The sequence below is a fragment of the Vicugna pacos genome, chromosome 8 (genome assembly GCF_048564905.1).
Source record: "Vicugna pacos chromosome 8, VicPac4, whole genome shotgun sequence".
Taxonomy (NCBI): domain Eukaryota; kingdom Metazoa; phylum Chordata; class Mammalia; order Artiodactyla; family Camelidae; genus Vicugna; species Vicugna pacos.
In genome coordinates, this window is record NC_132994.1 from 4193777 (window position 1) to 4221149 (window position 27373).

At 39.5% G+C, this 27373-nt stretch overlaps 1 protein-coding gene and 1 non-coding gene across 2 annotated transcripts in view; one reads left to right on the forward strand and one right to left on the reverse strand.

Moving 5' to 3' along the window:
• Positions 1-27373, reverse strand: part of ADGRB3 (adhesion G protein-coupled receptor B3) — a 684888-nt gene that overhangs the window by 183280 nt on the left and 474235 nt on the right. The gene's annotated exons all lie outside the window — the stretch shown is intronic.
• TRNAV-AAC (transfer RNA valine (anticodon AAC)) lies at positions 18902-18973 on the forward strand. The gene has a single exon. It is a non-coding gene; the product is annotated as a tRNA-Val (tRNA).

Genomic DNA, 27373 nt, shown 5'->3' on the forward strand with positions numbered 1-27373 from the left:
CGAGAAGGTGTGGGAAGAAGAATGGGGGTGAAGAATGATGGGTGGAATCCAGGCTTTCCACTGCCTCAAGCTCTGTGAAGACCCAGACTATCTCTTAAGTTTTGGAGAAAAGTGTCTGCCATTTGTACCACTCTGAAATATGTCCATCAGTAAAGCCCTGAAAACCAAAAAAAAGTTCAAGTCTGATGTTTCCAAAGATCCAGTGAAAAGCAGGTGTAAGTGGGGTGGCTGGTCCCTCAGTTCCTAGGACGTTTGGGGGTCTCTCTCTCTCTCTCTGGGTCCACTGCTACACGAACTTCCTCTATAAACAAACACCCACCTCTGGCAATGAAATCCAGCCACTGGTCCACAAGATAAAAGAAAAATTGACCGCTAACATGTATTGGGTGTGTGCTATGTGCCAGGCCCTACTCTCAACACTTCACGTGTAACAGCACGTCAGAGTCTCAACATCTTGTTAGTACGATTATTATCACTTGATTATTATTATGTACTGTTATTAGAATTCGCCGTAGTGAATCCAGAGGAGCTACGCGCCCGAGGCCACGCAGCCAGTAAGCATGGAGTTGGTCTCACCCCAGGCAGCGCCGCCCCGGAAGCTCCGCTCTTAAACATCACGCCTTACAGTCTCTAAGAATAACAAAGTCTATTTTTGAGCATCAATCCTTCTAGCGCAGGTAAGAGGCTAACCTAACTAGAGGTGAGAGCGCTGATCACCACCACGTGACTCATACACAGCGGAACCAGACCTAGAAGCTGCTAACTCACCTCCCATCGGGCCCAGTGTCACACACTCAGACACCATCTGGGCAACAGAGAATGGGAGTCAACATGAATTTACCTCTTAGCCTTAAGCGGCCAAACTATGCCCTTATCCAGAAGGAACCAGAGGGTTACTGAGAAGTTCTGCTGGGCTTCCTTCTGGAAAACCTGAAGAGGATGTAGTGAGGGCATGCAGGCCCACAGATAAAGGCCTCCTCAGCAATGGTACAGCCCCGCCAGCATCACCATTGCCGCCATGCATGGGTCCCCCGTGGGGGCAGAGCGCCTTCCGAAGTGCTGTGCAAGCCCCGTTACGGACGACCCCACACACCCTCAGCGCCAGCCTGTTTGGAGACGCTAAGTCCCGCTGCTCTTTGGTTTTGAGCCAGCTTCCTTTCCATTCCTTCACCAGATGTCATATGACTTTCATTCAAAAGAATTAAAAATGAATCCACATTTATTTTATTTTAGATATTTATAGCAACTCCTGAGGTAAATGGAGAAAGAAGAGAAAATCCAACACGGAACTCACTAGTTTGAAGATTTACAGAGACAGGTAAGAAGAAGGATGGGAAGAAGAAAACGTGAAAACGAAATGAATACAGCGGATGGAGAAGACAGATCAAAACAAGCAGCTCAGGCCAAGGGAAAACAAGCCACAGCCTCAGCTCCTTTCTTTGTCCTTTCAGACTGGACCTGGGGGTCCCCTGGTTCAGGTCCGGAAATAAAGTCATCTTGATCGGTGCTGTATTTCACAGCTCACACGGCTCTTCTATTCCCTCACTTCACAGAGTAATCCTCTGACTTACTTGAAATAGGTTATTATCTAGAAGGTTCTCATCTGACTCTCTAGGTGGGAAACTAAGATCCGGAGGGTTAAGTGGCTTTGCAAACATCACACAGCTGGTCCGAGGCAGAGCCCAGGTGTCCCCATCTACAAACAGTGTTCTTCCTCCTGCAGGATGCTTGCTCTGCCGGGGCTCTTAAATGTGGCCTCGCAGTGTCAGGAAAGGTGAACCAACATCTTGATGTCCCCACCTCGCTCTCTCTGCCTCTCTTCCTCTCTGTCTTTCTCTCTCCCGATTTTGTATGACATTGAGCTGAGAAGAGAGGCTTGAGAGAAAGTACAGACACCAAAGTACATCAGCCTCCAAGAATAGAGTCCTTCACAAAATTCTCCTTACCAAGACAATGAGTGCAAACAAGGCTCATAAAATCACAGAGCACTGTTTTTGTTTCAGGTATTTTTTTTTCTCGCAAGTGCCTGCAATCTCGCCATCAGGCTGCCTCACAGCACTGCTCTCGGAGAAGAAGACGGAGGGGGCAGAAGTGGGATTGCTGAGTCAGAGGAAGACAGGACAGGTCTGCAGAGGGACACGGGCGGTGGGATGGACAACAGAAGGTAGGAGTGGGCAGTCTGGGAAAACTAGCAGAGAGTTCTTCCCACGAGAATCTCGAAGAGTAAATTCAAGTCTTGCTTTAAAAGCAAAGAGACATCTAGTGTAAGGTAACTTAACTTGGTGGTTTTTTTGGACTCATGACATCGAAACACAAGAAGACGAGTGATCATTAACATCAATGGCCCCATAGAAGTTCTAGGAAAATAATAACTTAGCCAAGTATATGTTTCCTCCCAAAACTAACTAAATTTGTAGCAGAATGCTGCAGTCAGCAGTGAAAAGCGAAGACAAATATGTGTAGATAAAAGGTCTCTGGGGGTTGGGGATGTGTTGGTCATGTTCATCTGGTATCATTCTTACCAACTTTAGTGTAGAACATAATAGGCCCTTGAAAATTCCTCTCTAATGAATAAAAACCTATGAAAGGAACATAGATAAGTCTTTCAAAATATAAGCAAGATCTTCTAAGAAGAGATAAGCACCACACACACAAAGAAAAGGATAACCTTGCCTGGTCTTCTTTGAAATAAGAAAAACAAATCATTGAAAGACTCCCAAGTTTTAGAACCTTTTTACCATTTTCTACTGTGGATGAGAGAGTACTTATATGCCAGAAGTCCTGGAGCTAAGATTAAAGATAAAATTGTTAGATCACCAGGACCTGCCCCGCCAAGTGGCCCTTCACTCGCTCCCTGCAACCTAGTTTTAAATCCTCTTCTCTAGACTGAGATGAAAACACATTCCCTCACAGTTGTCCCAGAAGCGTTTGCAGCAAGGTGGACTGGAAAAAACATTTAACTTGGAGCAGCAAGTCATGGGTTTCAGTCTTTGATCCCCCACGAATAACTGTATCATCTCAAGTAAGATTCTTAATATTTGGAGGCTAGCAATATTTCACTTCAAGGGTGTGGTAATACTTGTTGCAATGAAATATATGAAGGCATTTCCTAAACTCAGTAGCATTGTTAAATATACAACGTTAATACGATTATATTCTTCAGAGGATCTCTCTGTGCTAAAATAAGATTATTTTGTGCTACTAGTAAATAAGATTCAATATGCGGTATGTATTTTATAAAGAGACTAGGCTGTTACTGATGATCAGTCTAAGGTCAACTGCTGACTCACTTTTGCAGAAATCGGCCTAAATTATAATAGATATGCCTATTTATAACTCAGAGGAATTCCCTAAGGAGAATCATATTGAACTTAATGGCATTTTCACCAGACAGAATTCTTTTCCACAGAAACGAATATGAATATTAATATGTGTTAACTCTGGTTGTAGTCCCATTAATAATTCCATGACATTCCTTACGAAGCAATAATCAAAGATGTTTATGCCTTTTCTTGTGCTGAGTCAATAGCAAATCCTGAAATCGCTCACTGCTGATGCAAAACCTTTATGAAACAGCACCATTGTGGACAAACAGCAGAAAGAATTGTAAGCATGAAAAGCGCTGGTGTAAATGCAAAACATCAAAACATAGTTGAACCGATAATAATTTTTAGGTGAAGAGTTCGCAAAAATTGACCCTCTGGGGGTCAGGAATGAACCTTTCAAGGCTCATTTCTGATTTCACAAGAGAAAAGGAAGTTACTGATAAACTGGACAGTTTCTGACGTTCAAATATTATCTCCAAATTGTGGAACTGTCGTTTTGCTTTCATTTCTAAGTGTTTGTAGGGCGCACCCAGTTCTCCAGAAGAAATGATGTTAATTTAAATAGACATCATTTCCCAGAGCGACTCTGAAGGAAGAACACAGAAGTACCTCCTATTCCACTAAATCCAAAAACTTACCAAAATACCAAAGAGCATTTGTGATATTATTTTTATTTTACTGCATAGGCTTAATTTTATTACCTATAAAGAAGCATTTATAATTACATTTCAGTTATTTGTGCAGTCCAATAAAGGCAAATGGAGACAAATGGCTTATCCAAATGTGTCCATTCCAAACAAATTTGTCTGTTGTAATTGTAAAAATTTTAAAAAAATGATTCATCCCAGACACTCAGATATTTTTGAATGAGCTTTATGTTTCTTGCTTTTAATATTATGGTCTGAGACACACAATGGCACCCAAAACTGTATCTGTTGCAAAAAGTCATGAATCATAACCTAGAAAAAGGAGACTCCAGGAGGGAGACATAAGTGAAAATGGCCTTAACATATTTCGTGGACAGTAATTCCCAGAGCAGAAGGCATTTCATGGAGAGTATTTCTTTTTCTATGGGGGTAAAAAGCAAGAAAACAAGAAAACAACTTTGTAGTTTTATTGAAATGATAATCCCCTGAATCTGGCCCTCGGTCCCTGCTCCAGCACACCCAGAACAAGGCAATACCAGTCACAGAACAGCTTTCTGAGAATAGACACTTGAGAAAGGGGGGAGTCTTGCAAAAGAAATCGTATCTCAACATAGCTGGTGAAAAGAATCAGTTTGAGTTCTTTTAGTTAACCGGCAGTTTAGTCATCACTTGGACAAGCTATAGAATAATTTACTTTCTGACTGATCCCACATTAAAGGGACTTGACAGCAGCCAGGTACTCCCGACTTTTTGCTGATGTCAGGACTCTCTGGTCCAGCGGAGCCTGGTGACCAGCCAGCGCTGGCTCAGTCTGTATCTCTCGCAGCGTTTCCCCTTTCACATCGTCTGTGCCTCCAGCCTCCTCTAGAGAGCCCGCTCTGTCAAAAGTGGTGGGAGTTTCATGGAAAGGCGGGCTTTTGAAAGTCCCCATACGTAGACGATCTGCCTTAGACAACACCCTTCTTCGATTTGCGCTGCAACTGAGGTAACTGATTTCCATCCTGCTTTGAAATTAGCTAAGCTCCAGGAAACAGAAACTCACCGGGCCACAACTTCAAAGGGGATGAGAAGTCACAATATGGACAGTCCTACGTGAGATTATTGTTGATGGTCCATTACTGCTTGAAATTACTTGAATATGACATAAGCCGTATAATTTCACTTTGATGATAAAAACATCATTCAGTAAAGATCTGAACTAACACAGGTACAGTCCACTAGTCCTACCAGAAACCATCATTACACAGATGTCCTCTTGTAAAATCACTGGGCAGCCTCACAATACATGTCGGCAGCTGTCACCACCCTAAGTCTTGTATCAGGTAAAAATCTTGTCTTTGGCCCTTAAGGCTTCAGACTTAACATTATAGGTAAATATCTTAATTTTTGGTTGTTGTTCTAAAGTTGTTACTTAAACAATTACCTAGAAAAAAATTTTAAGCAAAACACAAGTGTTATAATTCTCTTTCCATCGTACTCCCTCAATCCCCCACCACTGCAAAATACAAAGCGACAGAAAAGCGACAAAGAAGTACATACTGCTTTTGATTCCTTTTTTATAATTTCAGAAAAGAATGAAGGAAAATCAGAAAGAAAAAAAAACACATTTCAAATGTTATCATTTTACCATCCTAATTATCATTCTAATTATTGTTCTCTCAGGGTTGAACCTGGATATTGAAACATCAATTCAGCTGAATATCTTCTTAAAAAAATCTTGCACTGAGCATACACGGGATTAGAGGTCCAAGAAATTGGTAATAATAGCACAACTGGGTTGAAATAAATGTACACATACACACACATAAGCTCAGACATGGACGAGCACTGGCTCTGGCTTTTTCTTACTTCTACAGACGGAAACTCAGTTACAGTCTGGTCTAGGTCCAAGGGGCAGATTGGAAGACACAGAAGTTCAAGATTAATACAATAAACTGGAGATTTAAATGTATTCTGTTTAGTTATTTATCAAAATCTTTATTAAAAAGAGTGATCGAACTTTTACTCTGTGCCAAGCAATTTTTTTTTCTTGCATTCTCGTTCGGCACTGGGTAGGGAATAAAGAGGAATGGTGATGATGGGAGAAACGGAGCTCCTGCTGAAGGAAGCGTGTGTCCCATCCTCACTGCTGATTCCAAATGTCTGAGGGGCAATAGTCAGCGCCACTCTTTGTTTCTATGAGAGATGAATAAAACGTGTTTAGCTCTATTACTCTTTTTTTTTTTTTGATCAATGGAGGTATTGGGGATCGAACCCAGGACCCTGTGCGTGCTAAGCATGTGCTCTACCACTGAGCTCCACTTTGCCCCTAGCTCCGTTACTCTTAACCTCAGAAGCATGGGACCTATTTGTCTAGTTGTGGCCAAGGACAAAGATAACCTAAGAAGTTTCATTTTATCAGTAAAGGGTTGAGAGCCAGCTGACAATTGTTTTGTTGCTTTTTAAATTCTGTGGCGCATTGGAAGAATTACTTGAATTGGAGTGGAGCATACCCAGCATCACTTACCCTCTGAGCAGGCTTTACCCAAGTCTCTCTGTAGAAGAACTCTCCGTCCAACAAGGCTAAGTGATCACCCTCTCACCTACTGGCACAGGTGCGTGCACACATGTGCACACACGTGTGCACACATACACACACTTACCATGCATATTTTAAAATCTAGAATTCTAATTTCCCTTCTCATTCACTCTGCTTGACTACTGCAGTCCTTTTGGTCCATTCTGACTTGATGTGTTTGCTACTGATAGAGAGACATCTTAGACAAAGATATTTTCCTGGAAAATTAAAATTCAAAATGCATCAGATGCCAGATTCATGTATAGGGCTGTCATTTAACATTTGAGAGTTCACAATATGCCAATTGCTTCTCAGAGCACACAGAAGTCATCGTCTCTTTGCATCCCCAAATTTCAACGATAAGTAGGTTCTGCCTTTGAAAGATAAGGCGCACACACACATTTCATTTCTGTCAGTCACACGAATAGAGAACCTAAATAGAGTCTCATGAAATAGGATCAGCATATGCTTCTTGTAAAAGAAGTGATAAGAAGGAGTGTAGTCCTTTAAGAGTTCAGAAAGCATTTCGCTATTCAGGGGGCAAACAGTGTGAATAGCGGTAGATAAAACGAAAGCAGAAATTTTAAGAAAGTGTACCCTGCCTGGTACTAACACTCATGTGCCGTGTGCTGTGCTGTGCTGTGCTGTGCTGAAAATGTCCCAGGGTCTGGTCTAACCTGGTGCCTCAATTACGCAGTAGTTTTCCTTCCCGGAAAGATGTGGAGGGTTTATGCACTTTCCTATCAGTCCTGTGGCCAAGAAGAGTTACAGTCAACACTTGTAAGCAACACATCGGCGAATTAAAGCCTGTACATCTGTAAGAAGAGCTTCATGCTATGTTCTTTTCTCTTCTGCATTCTGCCAACAGTATTTTGACGAGGCAGGTTATACGTGCAGGACAATTAAAGGTTCTTGAATTTTCATTAAACTCAACTTCCAAAATGGCCTCACAAGTGAATGTAAATGTACCACCCTTCTTCTCTTATACGTGCTATTTTCCTCTAAGGAAGGAAGGCTAATCCCAGTTTAGGGGAAAAAAATAAAATAAAAGAATTCATGTAATAATAAAAAATAAAACAATCAACTGAGGATGTGAATTCTTCGACAAGTCTACGTGGGTATCATGCATGGATGTCTCCTTGTGCTTAATGCCAAAGTATCATTGTCATACAGAGAACAATCTTTTATCTCCACTGTGTATGAAGAATGTAATTAAAAACTTCAAAATCAGACATTTTCAAAGTGAATTCTCAAGTAATCGTCAAGTTAGTTTTAGGGCATATTATTTCCTACCACAACAAATAGGTCCCAAGCAAATTGTGAATTTAGAATAACAAGGATATTTTTCAGAACATTTTCATTTACATTAATTCCCCTTTCATTAGTGGTGGTTCTTTTAAGTTCATATAAAAATATCAGTTTTCCTTTCCACAGATCCATGCACACTTTCTCTTAAAAAAAAAAAAAAGAAACCACTAAGGTAGAAATATAACTTAAAAGGTCAAATTCTTCCAGTGAGGCAGTAATATTAGTCCAGTCTATAATTTTAAAAATAAAAATAATGCTGCTTTTGTATTTGACAAATGTTTTAGGACAGGGAAATTCTATGTGCGACAAAAAATTACAAAACTCCAAGTACAACTAATGTACACACACAGATTAATGTTCTGGTCTGTCTAGGTTTTCTTCTTGCCCATTATTTTTAATTGGTTACACTTTTTGTTGATGGTGGCAGTAGCTATGATGGTATTAGTTGGTTTTTAATTGGGTTGGAGGGAAGAAAAATTACATTGATGTTTTCCCCCAAGTCATAGGAGAAAAGACAAACTATTGCATTAATTTTTCTGTTTCTTACGGCACGGCACGTAGGACACGTGTACCAAATGATGGGAGTGGTGCAGGAAGTCGGTGAATGGCGTCCCATGTTCTTGCAACGGATGGACCTAAAAAGAGCCACTGGTTTCCATCATGATTTGTTAAGGTTATTAGGAGGAGGAAGTGTTCTGAAATTGCTGAATCCATGGACAAACATAAACTGTCATGGCCACCAGCTTCAACTGTTATTTGATTTACGAAGATTAAAAAAATGTTACTCTCCTTTGTCTACATACCTTAACATTTTCTAGGGTTATTACACTGGCTTTTGTGAATCTATTTTTATTCCATTGGGAACAAAATTGTTGTGTTAGTTAATTTTTCATAATAATAACTGTTATCATAATGATATGGAAGATAAAGGGCACACTTTTTTTTCACATTGTCCATATCCATAGGGCATGAGAGGTAATATCAGAATGTCTCCCTCCATAAAAATGAGTTTGTTTGAACCTACAAAGTTTATTTTCATTCCTATCTCTTCAAGAATTTCAGAAAGTCTAATATAATACTCATATCTTGGGGGAATCAGAATTTCAGGATATGAGTTAACATTAAAGATTACAACATGGATCTCTTTTTATTCTTCACATGTATCATGTAAATTCATAACTGCAGATTGAGGGAAAAAAAGAAATTAATAATCTAGCCATGTCCTCTTAGAAGTAGCTGAAGGATTTTTACTCCTTCTTTGGTACAGAACTCTACACCATAATCTTGAGTCTACTGCATTCAACAATTTAAACTCACTGGAGCACTTCACAAATTGGAATTCCAATTTGAAAGAATGAAGGTTTCCTAAAACCCCAAAGCACTCCAATAATTCTAAATTATTTTCTATTTCGTAAGTTCAGAGTCCATTCTGCTTATAAAGAGACACAACGGAAAGGAAAGTACCACGATAACTTCAAATCAATGTATATCGTGTAGGACAATTTAAGACAGAAGTACTTATAGGTTTTTCCATTTCATTTGAAGACTCTCAATTTCAAAGTAAGTCAAGCAGATTTTATAATACAACAATTCAAAAGGCACTAAGTGATTTCAAATTTAACCAAAACTATGGCAAACATAGAGTGCATATGGTTATAGAAAAATATAAACATAAAGTAACATGTAGCTTCTGAAATACAAAAGGAAGTTAAACTGTCCTATAAATTAATAGGCATAAAATACTAGAGTGAGGGGGATAACATCCACATAACAGTAATATCAGATTTTTTAAAGCGATCACTCAGAAAGTAGTTACTGAATATTACAAGGAAAGATTAGGGAAAAAAAAAAAAACAAAACAGAGCTGTATGCCAAGGTTTAATGTTTGATTCAGTGGTGTGCTGGGGCCAGTTCGTATAGGCTCACGAAGACACCTCTTCCTTCTGTACTGCTACAAAATGAAATGCACAAATTGTACATGACATAATGTTACAAACGTCATGTTTGTAAAGTGATGCTGGTAGCTTGAAATAAGTCTAGTAGGAGTATTTCCACCATGGAAATCGACAAATGCTAACGAGGACCTTTTACCTCTGGAGAGTAGTTAGACACTGACCATCACACCACTGGTACATTATATCCAATTTGCTTCTATGCGAGGCTCTTGCAATTGTAAGGGGGCAGTGACTCATTCAGATTGCCTCAAATAATGGTGGTTACAGGAAAAATAAGGAGCAAATGACTCTCAGCCCAGAGAAGAGTCCCAGGCCAACTGGGATGAACAGAACCAAATAGTGAAGAACCAAGACCATCACTGAAATATGGTCCACAGTTCAGCGTTCAAGGCAGCCTAGGGTCCTCAGCTGCAGGATCTTAGCTTAGGATTCCTCAGCTAGATTTCTGCTTCAACATGCAATTCCATGCTCATCTTCCCTCTCCTAGCTGGTTTTCTTATACCTACTTTGCAACTTTTCTCTATGTCAGAGTCTACACTTGTGATTTTGAATTACTCACATCTCTGTTTTACACACATCTCTTTAAGATCCTTCCTGCCTCACGTGCACATCTGTGTGTGTGTGTGCATTTTTTCATTGTCAGTTCTTGCTTCCTGCCAAATACGTGGTTATTTCTATATTTCCCTGTCAGAATTACAGAGGTTGGAAAATCTGGTGATGAACATCTGCCACGAAAGTCCTCTTATTGAATCATAGAATTTTATAGAATTTAATTGTTCACTGTCTATCTTCTCTAGGTACAAATGGAAACACAATGCTAAGTACGATTGCCCCTAAACACAAGAAATTATCAATCTTTTCAACTACAAAAATCTAGTTGGCTAAAGGACTACAGTAAAATGTAAATGTAATGAAACAGAAGAGGTATAAAGACAGTGCTCTGGACAGTCAAAAAAGGGAGACTATATTTCTGGCTACATGAGAGCAGTTTTAAGATAAATTGTTTTAAATGGCCTTTGCAGATGGATAATTATTAATAAAACAAAGCTTTTGGAAAAATGGCATTCTAGGCAGAGGAAGGAAGCTGGGAACTGTTGGGCATAATTCTCCCTACGTCTGTCACATTTCTGTACAGCTTGGGAGCAAACCACGGATTGCCATTTCTTTTCTGGAATCTGTTGCAAATGAAGAGTCTCTCCCTTTGGAGTAACAGACAAGAAATCTCCCTGTTGAGTATGAAATATCCAAGTTTCCTAAGCTCGAGTGAAGCCCCTTCTCTCCTGTAACGCAACCCACCTTGAGCACCAGTGCATCTAGCTCTTCTTGTGACGAACTATGTGCAGTGGGGCTTGAGGAGCTGAAACCAAAAACACTGACAATCTGTCTCCCACTTTGCATTGAACAATAGACTGTCCTTTGTCTCGGTTCCAGGAGGCTCATGTAGCCTCCCGGTGTCCGTGAAACTGTCAGAGACTAACCTAATAGACTGCAAGTAGGGGAAGTCTTGGATTCATCACAGTGCTTGGCAGAAGCATGATGTATGTAACGGGCCATGTTCCACACACAGACTGGAACCTGCAGTATGTAGATAGGGGACCTGGAAAGAACACTGGAAAATCTACCAGGAGCCATTTGGTCTTTAACTATCAGGGTGAAGCATTGGTATTTAGTCAAGTGGTTGGTGCTGAGCCACTGAGAAGGCTCTTGAGCAGAGAAGTGGTTTCAGAGACGTATTTGAGGAAGGGTAGTCTGGAAGTAGTGTCTTTATAGGATTGACCTGAGTGGAAGGAGGAAGGATCAGGGAGACTGGGGACTGCTGTGGAATTATGATCCACTTGTTACCCAGGTCTTGACTAGAGTCGCAGCAGTGAGAATAAAGAGGGAGGCTTGATCTGAGGCCCAGGGCAGAAGCAGAATGTACAAGAATTAGCCAAACTGAAAAGGGGAGGAAGAATTACAGAGTCAAGGATAATTCCATAGAGGCTTAACAGAGCCTACACATTTGACTCAGTAGTATGGAGTGAGTACTGTTTGAGATGGCGGTTCTTGGAAGATATCGAAGTGGCTTTATGGGTCATTTAAGCACTGACCAGATGAAAAGATGCCCAGTTTAGGCAGAAACCAAATCCAGTTTGCAGGTATTGGGAAATCTTCATGTGGGACTCCAACCTGAGGAAATAGTTTTGAAGACAGTTTGTGCAGAAAGATAGTATCTCAATCTTACTTATTATAGTGAAAGATTGAAAATAATCGAAAGATTCAAGTTCTAGGGAAGGGATGAGGAAACTAAGTCATAGTCATGCAACTAAAATACTTATTAAATATTCAAACTAAAAATATTTAGAGAAATCTATTTCCTTAAAAACACCTTAATGAAATATTTTTAAAACACGGGACTTTATTTATTTGATAATGTACATGAAATAAAGGAAACTAAATGGTATGATCTCAAATGTATAAAACTCTTCAAAAAATTCAAAGGGAATTTAGCCACTAGGTAATGGAATTATGAATATTTTCAACTCTACATAGCTTTACATCTTAGATATTTTTACAGTGCATACATAGCACCTTTATAAGTTTTCAAAAATAAAATTTATTTAAATGAAAAGTTGAGTTTCTGAGCTCAACTGTCAGTATGCAGTTCTATCTTTTAAAAAGAGATATATTATAAAGGAAGAGAATGCATAAAGGATATATATCATAAATAAAACATCAGTAACACTAAATGAGCCATTTAAAAAAAAAAGGAGAGTTTTATGATTTATCAGTGAGTGACAAAAATCCCTTTCTCCAGTTCTCTGGAACTGTCAGCCTATGAGCTAATGTATTTTCTGCAAGAAGGGCTTAGAAACAACTTTGGCATGAGCAAATGCCCTTTCTCCCATATCCACCCTTGCTTTCTGCTTTATCCCCTTCTTCCCTCCTGGCCACCAGCCCTTTGGGTGCTCCCAGTATTGTTCCATTTGCTCTATGTGCTTGAAATTTCTCCTAGAAGCACTGTGATTCCCACCCTATTCCAGCCCCTGGCCACCTTTATCCGCCTTTATCCACCTTTATCCACCATTATTTATTCCGTATTTCTCCCGCTCCTTCCAGGACCTGCTCTCTGTTAGGTAATGACAAAGAGCAGTAATGACTTAAATCAGAAAGAAAGAAAAATCAACGCTACAAGGTTATTTAACTATTGGAAAGCCCTTCCGTTCACCTGATGCTTTCATTGTATAAAAACACACGTGTCCATCTTCATCTCTTGCCACCATCTTAGTCCAAACCACCATCATTCCTCACTTTCTACTGCAGATGGTTTTCTTGTTCCTATCTTACCCACAAAGTGATCCCTCAAAATATAAATGATAGGAAAATAAAAAGTTAACTGAAAAGCTAGACCATTCAGTCTCCTATTTACAAAATTACTTGGTGGCTTCTCAGTCCCCTTAGGAAAGAATTCAAATAGTTCTTCTAGGCTAGAGGGTCCTCTCTGGTCTGGCCCAAACTAAGAACACCTGTCTCTATTCCCTCAGTGTGTTCCAGACACACTGCCTTTCTTCCTGTTTCTATCAGGCCCCCTGTTCTGCCTGCTCTCTCAGCCTGGCGTGCTGAGACCAGACCTTCTGTGCTGGGCTCCTGGTTATCCTGCAGGCCACAGCTCCAAGAGACCTTCCAACCTGTACAGAGCAGCCCTTCTCTCTGCTGAAAAGTCTCTCCTCTGCTTGATTACTCATTTATTATCTTTCTTTCCCTCTTAGTGGACCTTGTCTGTGTAGGTCACTGATGCACCATCAGAGGAAGGGCATGATTAAACAGAGGTTTACCTGGTCTATAATATAAAAGACTCAAAATATCAGTGGTTGAAAAGAAATATAGACATTCACCTCTCTCTCATGTAAAAGAAATGTGATTAAAAGTGATATAGAAGCTTAGGTGGTTAAGAGTGATTTGTAGGATCTTACAAAGAACTCCAGCTCTGATCATTCTGCTCTACTGTCCTCAGCAGACAACCTCCAACCTCAAGGTCACAGCATGGTCAAGAAAGCTGCTACAGCTCAAGCCATGAAGTACAGGACCGCCAGGAAGTCATATGTAACACTTCCGCTTGCATCCCACTGGCCAGATTTAGTCACATGGCCATACCTCACTTCAAAGAGGGCCAGGAAACATAGTGTTAATTCTGTGTGGCAGTGTGCCAGAATCAAATATCGTGGTCATGATCCATTACTAAGGAAAAAGAGGACAATGAGTTGTGGGTAGCAATGTCTCCCATGGGATACAAAGTTAGACGGACTCTGAGGCTTACTGATGTAACCAAGAGCTCTCTGTATTTTTTCTTCAGGCTTGCTCCCTGAGTAGTTACAAGATGGGTGCTTAAGAGTCCTTTGTTCACATCCATAAAACGAGGAGGGGAGGAGAGAAAGAGGTTGCTTTCTCAACAGAGAGAGGAAGCACCTTTCCTATACATCCCAGAAAATGTCTCCTCCAATCTCATTGGTCATAACCAATAACTATGTCCAGGGGAAGAGACTGAAGGCATGGACCTAAGTCATATGTACCCTTATAGAACCAAGAGTTGAGTCACCTTGCCTCTAAGTGAATGCACTGTGGGTGGGAGCTATGGATCCCTTGCTAACAATCAGAATAGTTCCCAGAGCAGGACAAGGAGAAGTTGGGCAGGTCAGTCTGTGGGTTGCACATGTTTCTCAATCTGAATCAGACAACATGCCCATGTTGATCAAAAAGAGTGTTACTTCCTAGTTTTCCTCAACTTATTTTCTTTATTTCTTGTCCCCATTAACTATAATCAATCCAAGTTAATAACCACACTGTCCAATATGGGAGTCACCAGCTACATGCGATTATGCAGCGCTTGAGAGTTAGCTAGTAGAAACTGATATGAGCTGTGAGCACAAAATACACACTGGGTTTCTAAGACTTAGTATGAAAGAGAGAATTCAAATATCTCCTTAATAAGTCTTACATTGATTACATGTTAAGTGTTAATATTTTAAGATATATTGAGTTAAATGAAAAATAAGATTAAAATTAATTCTAGAGTGAAGTAGGCCAGAAAGAAAAAGAAAAATACCGTATGATATCACTCATATGTGGAATCAAATATAAAAAAAAATAAAAAAGACACAAATGAACTCATTTACAAAACAGAAAGAGACTCACAGACAAAGAAAACAAAATTATGGTCACCAGAGGGGAGAAGGAGTGAGAACGGATAAATTGGGAATTTTATATTTGCAGATACACACTACTGTATATAAAATAAATAAACAAGCCTCTTCTGTACAGCACAGGGAACTATGTTCAGTATCTTGTATTAACCTATAATGAAAAAGAATATGAAAAGGAATATACGTATGTTCATGTACGACTGAAACATTAATTACGCTGTACATATAAGTGATGGGCTTGACTGCCACATCGTCTTTCTAAGACGCTCCACCTCGACTTGCCCTACCTACCTCCAGGAGACCCTGAGCCACATGTAAGTGATGGGCTTGACTGCCACACCCAGCACCACTCCCTACTCACTTCTCAGGCCCTTGCTCCAGTGCCGTCTCTTACACGAAGCCGCAACAAGATACCTCTCCCACTGGGGGCCACACTGTCCCCTTCCCTGACTACTGTACAACTTGACCTGCCCAGTTCTGTGGCAGGGAACACCTTTTGTTAGGTATTATGATCGACTGTTTACATGTTTTAACATCTCTGCATGCTTTTATTTCTGGTCAGAAGTTTTGCTTCTGAACCTCAGTATCTCCCCTTAGTCCCTTGGCCGTCATAGGACTTTAACACAATATCTGTGGATGAGAGAACACGTTCAGTGCTGCAGTGAGAAACCAAAGGCCTCTTCTAGAAGAAAGACTGAGAAATGAGAGTGTGAGTACTAAAGGGAAAACAAGGGCCTGAGGGATTGTGAAAGTGATAAAATGGCAGAAAAAACAAAACCAAACATTTCCTATGAAAGCTAAAAGCAGGCAGTTAAGAATCCACCTCAGTCAAAGCATCTAGATGTAGACACTTTTTAGCAAAATGCTCTATTTTCCACATCCACTTAAACTGAAAATGGTCCAAGGGAAAAAGTCATAGACTTGGCCATATTATAAAAATTTGGAAAATGACTTTTGAGTGTCTCAAAGCAATTCAGTCGAAAACACTAGGAAAATGTTCCGGGGCCCCTTAAGAGCTGAGTAAAGGAAATCCATCCAGAGCTTCTCTTTAGGGTCAACTTCCCCTCATCAGTGGTACTCAGAAATCGCCATGAGCTGACTTCCTGGTAGAATTATTAGATTGCAGGAGTGCACCAGAGAACCATCTAGCCAATCCTGAGTTCTTCTGCACTTAGCCAGCCAAGGACCCCAGGACTGTACAATATACTCCGGTCCAAGGTCAAACTGTAAATGCTCATTTCACCGGCCATAGATGCCCGAAAAAGTTCACGAGCCGCTGCGTTAGACAAGGTTAAACCTTCCAGAGCCTTAAACTGAAAACTGATTGTTACAGACTATATTCTTTGTTTAGATTTCCCCCAGATCTTGTTTATGCCTAAGGTCAAAACTATCACTGGCAGCAGATTCAACCTATAGACATTTTATAAGGTCCTTAACACCTATTGGATTTGATTTATTTAATTTCTAGCACACATATGTTTGCAGAGAGCTTACAGCACTGCACAACATAAATTTAAAATAAGTAAGATAAATGAGCAAAGAAAATAAGACTAGGTAAGGAAACTCTAATAGATGTTCCATGGAGCACATCACGTATGCCATGAGAACCTAGCTACTTGCTAAATGTGGGTGACGTTATTTCAAAATAAGCTGCATTTCTAGGAGTCAGTTGTAAAACTGTATAATGAGGATTTATGATAAGTGGGTACTGTTTCCCCAATCCATCCATCTGACCTAGTTTCTCCTCCAATGCTATTTGCTTCTTTTTAAAGTATATTTGTGCCGTAGACAGAATGGCTACAGAGGAACTGTCTTTTTTCCTGCGTAAACTTTCAGCTGCTTTATTTAGTACAGCATTTACTCAGTACAGCATTTACTCATTACAGGACCAGAAAAGGCAACTGAAAGTGAAAGCGAATCCCTTTGCAACATACCACATTTCCATGGCAAATATTATACAACAAGTTAAATTGAGATGTTATCTTAGAGTAAAACAAAATAATTTATGATGTGCTTATTTTAATAATTTAGTTTGTAATTCAACAATACATGGATTCTTATAACCACTGAAAACTGAATCGAATGCTGATTTTTCCAACAAGAAATTAAGATAGAGCAAAATGTTATTCTGCCAATAATTCTGGTATGAGATCGAGTGATTCCTACTACTTTATTTACAGAAACTTCATGGAATCCAGTCCTACAAAATTTGAAATTCCAGTTTGCAATGGAATTGCGTCAGAATTAAATGTGAAGTTGGAGATTCAATATGAGTGATAATCAGTGAGAGACTGACTGGTGAAAGGCTTTGATTGAACCGGTGGGGATTAAATGTTACTGTGAACTGAGGAGGCTGTTTTACTGGGGATTGGCTTATAGATCACTACTTTATTGGGTCACATTTTTCCTTTAAGCAACCTTCGGTTCTCCAGTATCGTCATTATAACTTGGGTATTTACTATCTGGGGACAGTGAGTATTTGGGTAATAAGCATGCCCAACGCTAACCAGTCATTTACCTTTGTTGTTTCTCCATAGAATTTGTTTACTCATGCTAGAATTCTGCTTTTAATTCTACACTTAATTATTCAGATAACTAGAGTCATATTGGTCCGAAACTGCTTTTTAACTGGTGAAATTAAACTCAGACCTAGTTTGTAGCATATTATAACTTTCCACTGATTAAACAACATTCCTTAATAGTCACTGGGTCGTAGTTTATTGGACTCTAAACTTTGCAGCACGTCAGAATTTCAGGCTACATAGTTAGGTCTAGAGGATGTCAAATTTCTTTGATTTTCTAAAAATAAATTTCTCATACGTGCCTTAATTCAGCATTCAAGTTGCAGGGATGTAAATAATCTCTTAACATGAGCAGATCATGCGTTGTCCCTCACTCTGGATGGAGAGGTCACTCTAAATCCGACTTCCTGCTAGCTATTTCTCTGAGCCCTTCGTGGGCACACGGAAAAATTCCACTGTGGTGGGAAACTCATTAAGGATGAACCATCTCATGAACCATCTCAATGCTGCACGTCCCGGCCCGTGGAACTGAACTCTGGAGCCTGACTGAAACCCTCTGTCTGGCTCCAATACCGGCTGACTGGCCATTTCCATGGTGCAGCTTCTGCACCTGCTGGAGAGAACTCTGGCGTCTGGTTAGCCAGCCAAGTCCCTTCCGTTCTTACATTCACAAACATAGCTGGGGAAATGTATCAGCCTCCTAGCCAGGAAGACATTTAAAACTGGTACAATATATGTATGACTGGGACGTTGTTCTGTACATCAGAAACTGATACATTGTAACTGGCTGTACTTCAATAAAAAAAAATAAAATAAAATAAAACTGGCATGATGAAAACCACCAGAAAAACCCAAGTTACTGAATTTCAACGTCTGGCAAGGAAATCCAGGAACAGGCAGTGGATGATCCTAAAACAATTGGGATGAAGTTCTATATGCCAGAGGGATGGAGGCATGAAATAGGAATTAGGATCAGCTTGAGAAAAAGAAAGTTTTTATCTTGTATAGCTGAATTTTTGTCCTGAAGTTTGTACCCTCTAAAAATTCATATCTGATTACATCACTCCATTCTAAAACCCGCCATGACTTTGCACCAAATACAGAATAAAGATCCTATTGCTTATACTGGTCCTCAAAATCCTCCTCATTTGGCTCTAAGCTACATTTTTGAATTATTCTCTCTGTATTGTAAGCTATAGACATAATGATCTATTTGTCAATTTGCAAACATGTGCAGAAACACAGTTCTAGAAGCAAGGCTTCTCGCTCTCTGAAAGCTAAACTCGAAATAAGCACGAAACAGAATAGAGAGATATGCAAAAAAGAGATAGAATGACATCAGTCCAAGACTTGAGTATAATCTGATTGTTAACATAAACATCGCTCCAGAAACAATTTCTTGGGGTGAGGGTATAGCTCAGTGGTAGAGCATGTGCTTAACATGCACGAGGTCCTGGGTTCAATCCCCAGTACCTTCATTAAAAATAAATAAACAAACAACTAAATAAATAAAACGTAATTACCCCCCTACAAAGACAGAACAAACTAAAAAAAAAAATCTCTTTTTTAATATATATATATATTTTTTTACTGAATACAGTTGCTGTACAATATTATATGTTACAGGTGTACAATATAATGAGTCACAATTTTTAAAGGTTATACTGTTTATAGTTATTATAATATATTAGCTATGTTCCCTATATTGTAAAATATATCTTTGTAGCTTATTTCAGACATAATACTTGGTACTTCTTAATCTCCTACTCCTATAGGACCCCTTCTGCTTTCACTCTCCCCACTGATAACCACTCATTTGTTCTCTGTGAGTCCGCTCCTTTTTTGTTATATTCACTAGGTTCCACATACAAGTGATGTCATACAGTATTTGTCTTTCTCTGTCTGACTTATTTTACCAGGTATAATACCCTCCAAGTCCATCCACGTTGCTGCAAATGGCATACTTTTATTCTTTTTTATGGCTGAGTAGTACTCCATTGTATATGTATACCACATCTTCTTTATCCAGTCATTTGTTGATGGACACATAGGTTGCTCCCATATCTTGGTAATTGTAAATAACATAGCGTTATCTTCTATGAACATTATAGTGCACGTATCTATTTGAGTTAGTGGGTTTGTTTTTTTTTTTGCATATATACCCAGGATTGGATCTGCTGGGTCATATGGTAGGTCTAGTTCAAGTGTTTTGAGAAACCTTCATACTGCTTTCCACCATGGCTGCACCAGTTTGCATTCCTACCAACAGCACACAAATGTTCCCTTTTCTTCACATCCTTGCCAACATTTGTTAGCTGTTCTGTCGGGTGTGAGGTGACATCTCATTGTGGTTTTGATTTGCATTTCCCTGATGATTTGTGATGCCGAGCATCTTTTCGTGTGCCTGTTGGCCATCCAAAGGCATTTTCTCTTTGGAAAAAAATGTCTACTCAGGTCTTCTGCCCATTTTTAAATTGGGTTCTTTGGTTTTTTTGATGCTGAGTTGTATGAGTTGTTTATGTATTGGGGATATTAATTCCTTATCAGTCATATCATTTGCAAATATTTTCTCCCATTCACTAGGTTATCTTTTCATTCTGTAGATGGTTTCCTTTGCTGTGCAAAAGTTTTTAAGTTTAATTAGGTTCCATTTATTTATTTTTGCTTTTATTTCCTTTGCTTTAGGAGACAGATCCAAAAAAATACTGCTATGATTTATGTCGAAGAGTATTCCGCTTATGTTTTGCTCTAGGAGTTTTATGATTTCCAGTCTTACACTTAGGACTTTAATTCATTTTGAATTTATTTTTCTATATAGTTTTAGAGAATGTCATAATTTCATTCTTTTACACTTAGCTGTCCAGTTTTCCCAGCACCACTTATTGAAGAGACTGTCTTTTTTTCCACTGTGTAGTCTTGCTTCCTTTGAAGCAGATTAATTGATAAGAGAGAATTTCTTAAATCTAAAGTGGACTCGTTATCAGCAACAGAGCATTGACTGAGAAGGGACAGTCAGGGAGCAAACACTGACTGAGAGCTGATTGTCCTGTTCCCAGGAGGGCTCCTTGCCATCACTATTAGCACATGACAAGGTTGTCCCTATAAAGCAGATGGAAGGACAGGTACACAGGACCTAATGATGCCACCCTGGTATTTAACATCTGTGAGCATAGATGCTGTCTCTTTTTGGTCACTGTTGTGTTCTTCAGTGCAGTGAGTGGCATATATATGTACTTAGTGTTTGTTGGAAAATTGTTCCACCAGCTGCCACAGCTCTGATCTGTGTGTCCTGGCAATCCTTTCATTATGAAGTAACTTCTCATGCAGATATGACAAGAAGTGAATGGACTTATCAGTGAATGGCTGATGAATTAATAAAGTATCACTGTCATTTTTATATACTGGCTTCTGATGAATTTGTTGAAATTGAATAAATATTCTAAAAACTGATGATTCCTTGAGGCACTAACATTCAAGTTTGTGAATCTAAAAAGTTCAGAGTGAGAATATGTGATCTGCAGGGTGAGACTATGAGACCACATCATGGTCCTCTTCATTGTGGGGGTCTGAGAGGCTAAGTAACCTTCCTTAGTTAACACCCTTTCTCCGAGCAACAGGAGTTGCCGAAACTCCAAAACTCCTGTCTTCACTGTCTTCACCCACAGACCAGCCCCTCCTAGACGTCTTCTGGAGGCTGATCTGTTCTGTGTTTGGACTGCACAGAAGTCTGTAAAGGGGCTAACAGGGGATGCTCTTCTCCCACTGGTAAAGATGGACGCTAACACCTGCCTTGATGAAACATGATTAACATCAGTGACAACGTAAGGTAAATTTCCAAGTGCAGTGAGAGGGTAAATGATGGTATTGTTTCAGTAGTTTGCTGCTATTTCTTTTTTCCCATTGATATCAAGTTATTTTTATTTTTTTAAATTTTTTTATTGTAGCACAATCGATTTACAATGTTGTGTCACTCTCTGGTTGCACAGCATGATGCTTCAGACACACCTGCACACACATAGCTTCCTTTTCAGATTCTTTTTCATTATAGGGTCACTACAAGGTATTGAATGTGGCTCCCTGAGCTGCTGCTGTACCTAATACTGCATTTTGATTCCACTCATTTTAATAAGCACGTTTTCAGATAAAACTTAAAATGTAACTTTTGTGCCCTGGTTTTTGCACCCCAGTATTTCAACTATAAAATGTAGATAAAAATAATACCTACCTCATTGAGTTTTGTGAGATTTAAATTATGTTATGTGTATAAAATGGTTAGAACAGGGCCTTGTGCAATTATATTTTTTTCAGAATAAACACTAGCCAATATCATTAGTAGTAGTAGCAATATTTCTAGAGTTTTTAGGAGTGACATGTGAGTAACGATGATTATAATAAAGATGAGCAACCTCAGAAATATGTGGAAGGACCGGAGGTAACCCGGGGAGATAAGGGATGCTTTTTATTAGGGCCTGTTGAAGGAGACTTCCTGGAAGAGGGGCTAATGCGAGCTTGGTTTTGAAGGGGGTTAAGGCTCACCGAGCAGATAAGGGATGGGGTTACGAGATGAGAGCACCAAGTCAGGAAGATGCACGGGTCCAGAAGAGCGTGGTGTGGCTGCTGTGTAAAATGGGATTGAGGGTTGTGCCAGAGGATGACACAGAAGTGACAGATGGCTTGTGTCCTACTAGACACATTGTATTTCGTCTTGGGACTCTTCCGTGAGAGTTCCCAGACCTCTATCAGGCTTAGGAAGTGGCCTTCATCAACACCTAGAAACTGGGTACAAAATCTCACGCAGCAGATGCAGGTAAGTGGGAAAACGTCCCGCGGCTTTCATCAGAATTTCAAAAGGCTCTCCATGACCAAGAGATCCTTTAATCTCTTACATGACGTGAAGAATTTGAAGCAGGATCGAGTCTGGTCTTAGAAAGGTCCCTCTAGTGGCAGCGTGAAAGAAGGCTTGCGGAAGAGATTTGAGTGATGAGGGAGGAGCCTTTCAATGGTCCAGGAAGAGATGAGGGGCTGAGGGTGGAGGGATGGTGGGCACTGAAAGGGGATGACCCCCTCCGCCCGGTATCAGAGTGACTCATTCATTCCACAAGGATCTGCGGAATGCCTTATATACGCCAGGCACTGTGCTGGCTGCTAGGAAAGGAAAATCCTGGTCCTCACAGAGCTTTGAAACTAAAAAGAGAAACAGACTTGGAAAATTATCCACTTATAATTGTGATAGGTGCTATGCCTCCCCCTTAAATAGACATTTCCAGAGTTCAGCGACTATGTCTTATTCATCGGTCTTCGAATAGTGACTTGCCCATAAGAAGTGCTTGATGAATGCCTGGTTAATGGAATAAGTATCTTAATTTATCCCTTGCCTGGGGACCTGTTCTGAGTGTTTATCTGTCCTGACTATAAACTCACCTATACAGGCTTCCGAGCTGGTGGCTAATGCTTGTCTTCTTATCCTTTAATGCCAAGGTTTTGCTTTCAGAGGTGAATCTTACACTAACCTTAAGTGTGCAAGTTACAAACTAATTAATTTCTTCTGGTACTTCATGGAATCATTTCAGAGTCTGGGTATCTGATGACATCTGCTTGCCTCCTTTCTACTTTGGGAAAAAAAATACTAGAAATACAAAGCTGAATTCGATATAACCTCCACCTTCAAACATCTCACAACAACACGGTTGATTCTGCCTTGAAGAGAGGCAGGTCATACTGAAAGAGGAACAGGTTCAGACCTCTAAGTTGCCTCATTAGGTAATTAGAAATGCTGGTCTAGAATTTAGGAGAAATTGGACGAAAGTCAGGGTTCAAACTAGAAATGGTTCAAATAATGCAACAAGTGCTCTGAAGCGCACTTACTTTACTCATATAACGCAATGCTTTCTCACTCTACTGAAAGGATTATGCAATATTGACAGTTCAACCCGCTCCTTAATCTAGCCTCAGGCGATCGAGGTGATGGGCATCTATTTCACCCGGACTTAGGGTCACTTCAAAGCAGTGGTTCTATCTACCATCCCCTTATGGAACTGATCAGCATTTATAAGACAAAACAAAATGTACCTTGTCTCTGCCTCTTAAATTTTTTCATATAGCCTGCATGGTTATACTTGCTGACTTTCTGAGTAATATTTAACCATTTCAAAATCATGTCCTTCTGTATTTTGCTGAGTGTTAATTATTTATCTCATGGCAAGATGACGAGGCTGGGAGGAGGCACCTGGTTGCAGTAGAGAGAAAAAAATATGCTGTATACCAGAAGCTAATGTAAAACGACTATATTTCAATTAAATTTTTTTTTTAAAATTAAAAAAACAATTCAGGACAAGTAAATAAATAAATGAACAACAATAAAAAAGGATTAGGTCTTTGATTATACTTCCTGATGCATGAGCTAACTTTTCCGTGACTGCCGCTGTGGCCGAAGCAGCGCTAAGAAAAACACTTCCATGTACGTGGGCTGCTGTCTGTGGACCAGTCGACCTGAAGCTGTCTTGGGTTGATGTGATGCGTAATGGTTAGGGCACCTCTGCTCCCTTCTCTCTTCTTGAGATGACTAAGAGAATTGATAACATGTTGAACTAAATGTCAGTCAAAATCAATAACCAGGAGGTGAGAGCTGATGGAGGCAAGTGAATTGACTTCAGACAAATAAGCAAGCCAGGGAAACAGAATCCTCAGTTGGAGGGGCTCAGCTGCCCCCTGCTGCTGCAGCAAAGGTATACGGACACTGCTGCTGAGCGTGGATGTTCCTGACTCCCCGAGCCAGGGTGGGAACGGGTGATGGGGTGAGGCAGGCTGTCTGCCTCAGCTAACAGGACACCTTCTGGTTGCAGAATCTCAATCAAACTGTCACGCTTTAGAAAAAATATAATCAGAGCATAGGTATTCCTATACAGAACTAATTTTATTAAAATAACATAAATCTACTTATGTTGCACAAATCCCCACACTTTTAAAGCCATTCACTTCTACCTTTAGATTAAAATCATTTTCCCTTGTTTTTATGAAACGCTGCTCCATGTTTTATGTTGATTTTTCTAGCAGCTTTAACAGTTATTGTGTCCTTGAATACGTTGTTTATTTAAAGTCTAGTCTAAACTTTCAGAAAGACTAAGAGAGAGAGAAAGGAGACAGAGGCATGTTGAAGTCTTTACTTACATATTTAGAACCACCAATTGCCTTCCTCCTGGATGTTGTTGGTGCCCAAGCCTACAGTATCTTTTCTGACAGTCGAGGCTGAAGCCTTTCTTGATTTAAATACATGCTTAATGGTAAGCAAGGGGACAAATTATACTGAAACTCTTAATGGAATTTAACTACACCCAGGCTTTTTTATATAACCTTGAAAGTGATTTTCAAATATCTAATTTATACTGGAAAAATAGACCAAAAATTGGAGGCATAATTGTTAAATGTATTGATTTTGAAAGAGTATTCATTTTCAAAATATACAAGGATATTAATTACCAAAATATAAAAATCATCATGTAGATGACTGAAGTAGCTACCTAACTGGTCTCACCTTCATTTTTAGTACCTCTCCATGCTGGAGCCCTCCCTGTCGCTCACTTGCTTAAAATTCTTTGCAGCAATGGTTTTATAGTTTTTTTTTTTTCTCCTGGCAACTGGCAACTGAAATTTATTTAATGATAAATAGGAACAGGAGCTGGAACAACATCCCCAGTAACTGAGGGCTCTCAGAGTGTGGGTGAGACTGGTAGCCCAGGCCTGATTACCACTCAGGAAACTCAGAGTCAGCTCCAAAAAACACTAAACATGGGGACAGACACCTACACAATAGAACATCACTCCTCTGTAAGCACACCAGTCCTGTTTACTTCAGCATTCCTTTCCTTTGGGGCAAATGTCCCAGCACAGGAAGAAGGAAAAATACACACTTAAAGGGAACAGAGCCAACTAGTGCCTGACCCTCAAAGCTTCTGCTTCAGCAGCTTAGAGCAGACCCTGCCACTGACAGGGCAGTGAGGGCCACTGAGAAGAGAGGAAGTCCCGTCTCGCAGCCTGCCCCAGCTCTAGCACCTTCATCACCAACCACACCCTCCTCCATATGCTAGTGGCTATCACATCCTGATGAAAGATGTGACTGGCATCCATGTCAAATCCAGCTTTCCAATCAAAGGCATTGGGCATATGCAGTCTGCATAGGGACATTCCCACATAAGAATACCACTTCAAGATCACAGTTGGTAAATGTTCAACTAAATTCATACAAAGAAAATTAAGTACAATGAAAAGACAGAAGAACTACTCTCAACTGAAAGAGTAGAAAGAGTGAGTGAAAAAAACCCTGAAAAAATAAATTAAACATTTACCAGATATAGAAGTCTAATTATTGGTTTTTAAAAAAAAGCTAAATGAATTAGGGAAGAGAACTGATTTAAATACAGATTCTTTTAACAAGGAACTAGAAAGTATAAAGAAAACCCAATCGAAAATAGATAATTCAATAGCTGAAATTAAAAAAAAATACTCTAGAAGGAATGAACAGCAGAATAAATGACACAGAAGAAAATAAATGACACATAAGTGATCTCGAAGACAGAATAACGGAAATCACCCACACAGAACTGCAGACAGAAAGACAAAAAAGAAAAAAAAAAGTAACACACGAGATCTCTGGGACAACATTAAATATGCCAACTTTTGCATGATAGAGGTTCCAGGAGGAGAAAGAAAGAATAGTATCAAAAATGCATTTGAAGAAACTATGGCTGAAAACTTCCTAAACTTGAAGAAGAAAACAGATATCCAGGTACAGGAAGCACAGAGATCAGCAAACAAGCTGAACCCAAATAGACCAACAGCAAAACATATCATAATTTAAACGGCAAAAGTCAAAGATAAAGAGAGAATTCTTAAAGCACCAAGAAAAAATAAAGAGTTACATAAAAGCAAATCCCTAATAAGGCTATCAGGTGATTTCTCTGCAGAAACTTTGCAGGCCAGAAGGAAGCAGCATAATATATCCAAAGTCCTGAAGGGGAAAATCTGCAACCTTTGCTAACTCTGTATAGCAAGATTATCACTTAGAATAGATGGAGAGATAAAGAACTTCTCAGATAAGCAAAAACTAAAAGAGTTCACCAATACTTAACTTACCAAAGAAACATTGAAGGGGCTTCTCTAAGTTGAAAAGAAGTAAGAAGCTATTGGAAGGGGGAAATCTTACTAGGAAAGACAAATATATAGCAAAGATAGCATCAACCACTCAAGACAGTAAAAGATTGAAAGAAAAAAATTTGTGAAAGCAACTATAACTGCAGTAAACAGTTAAGGGGTACACAAAGATGTAAAATTTGACATCAAAAACACAGAATGTGAGGGAGGGGAATAAAAATCTAGATCTTTTAGAATGTGTTTGAATTGAAATGACCATAAGTTTAAATCAAGCTGATATAATTATGGGTCAACATATATGAACCCTATGGTAACCACAAATCAAAAACCTACAAAATATACACAAAAGCTGAAAAGAAAGGAACACAAGCATACTATTAAAAAAAATCATCACACCACAATGGGAGAAACAATAAGAAATAAAAATGAACAGAAAAGTCCTACAAAACAACTGGAAAACAAGTGATAAAATGGCAATAGATACATATTTAAAAAACAAGTCCCTTCAATATGTCCCTACAAAAGACTCACTTCAGGGCTAAAGACATACACAGACTGAAAGTGAGAGGATGGAAAAAGATATTTCATGCAAATGGAAACAGCACAAAAGTAGGAGTAGCAATATCTGTATCAGACAAAATAGACTTTAAAACAAAGACTACAACAAAAGACAAAGAAGGGCATTATATAATAAAAAAGGGATTTTTCAAGCATTTTTTTCTGACCACAGC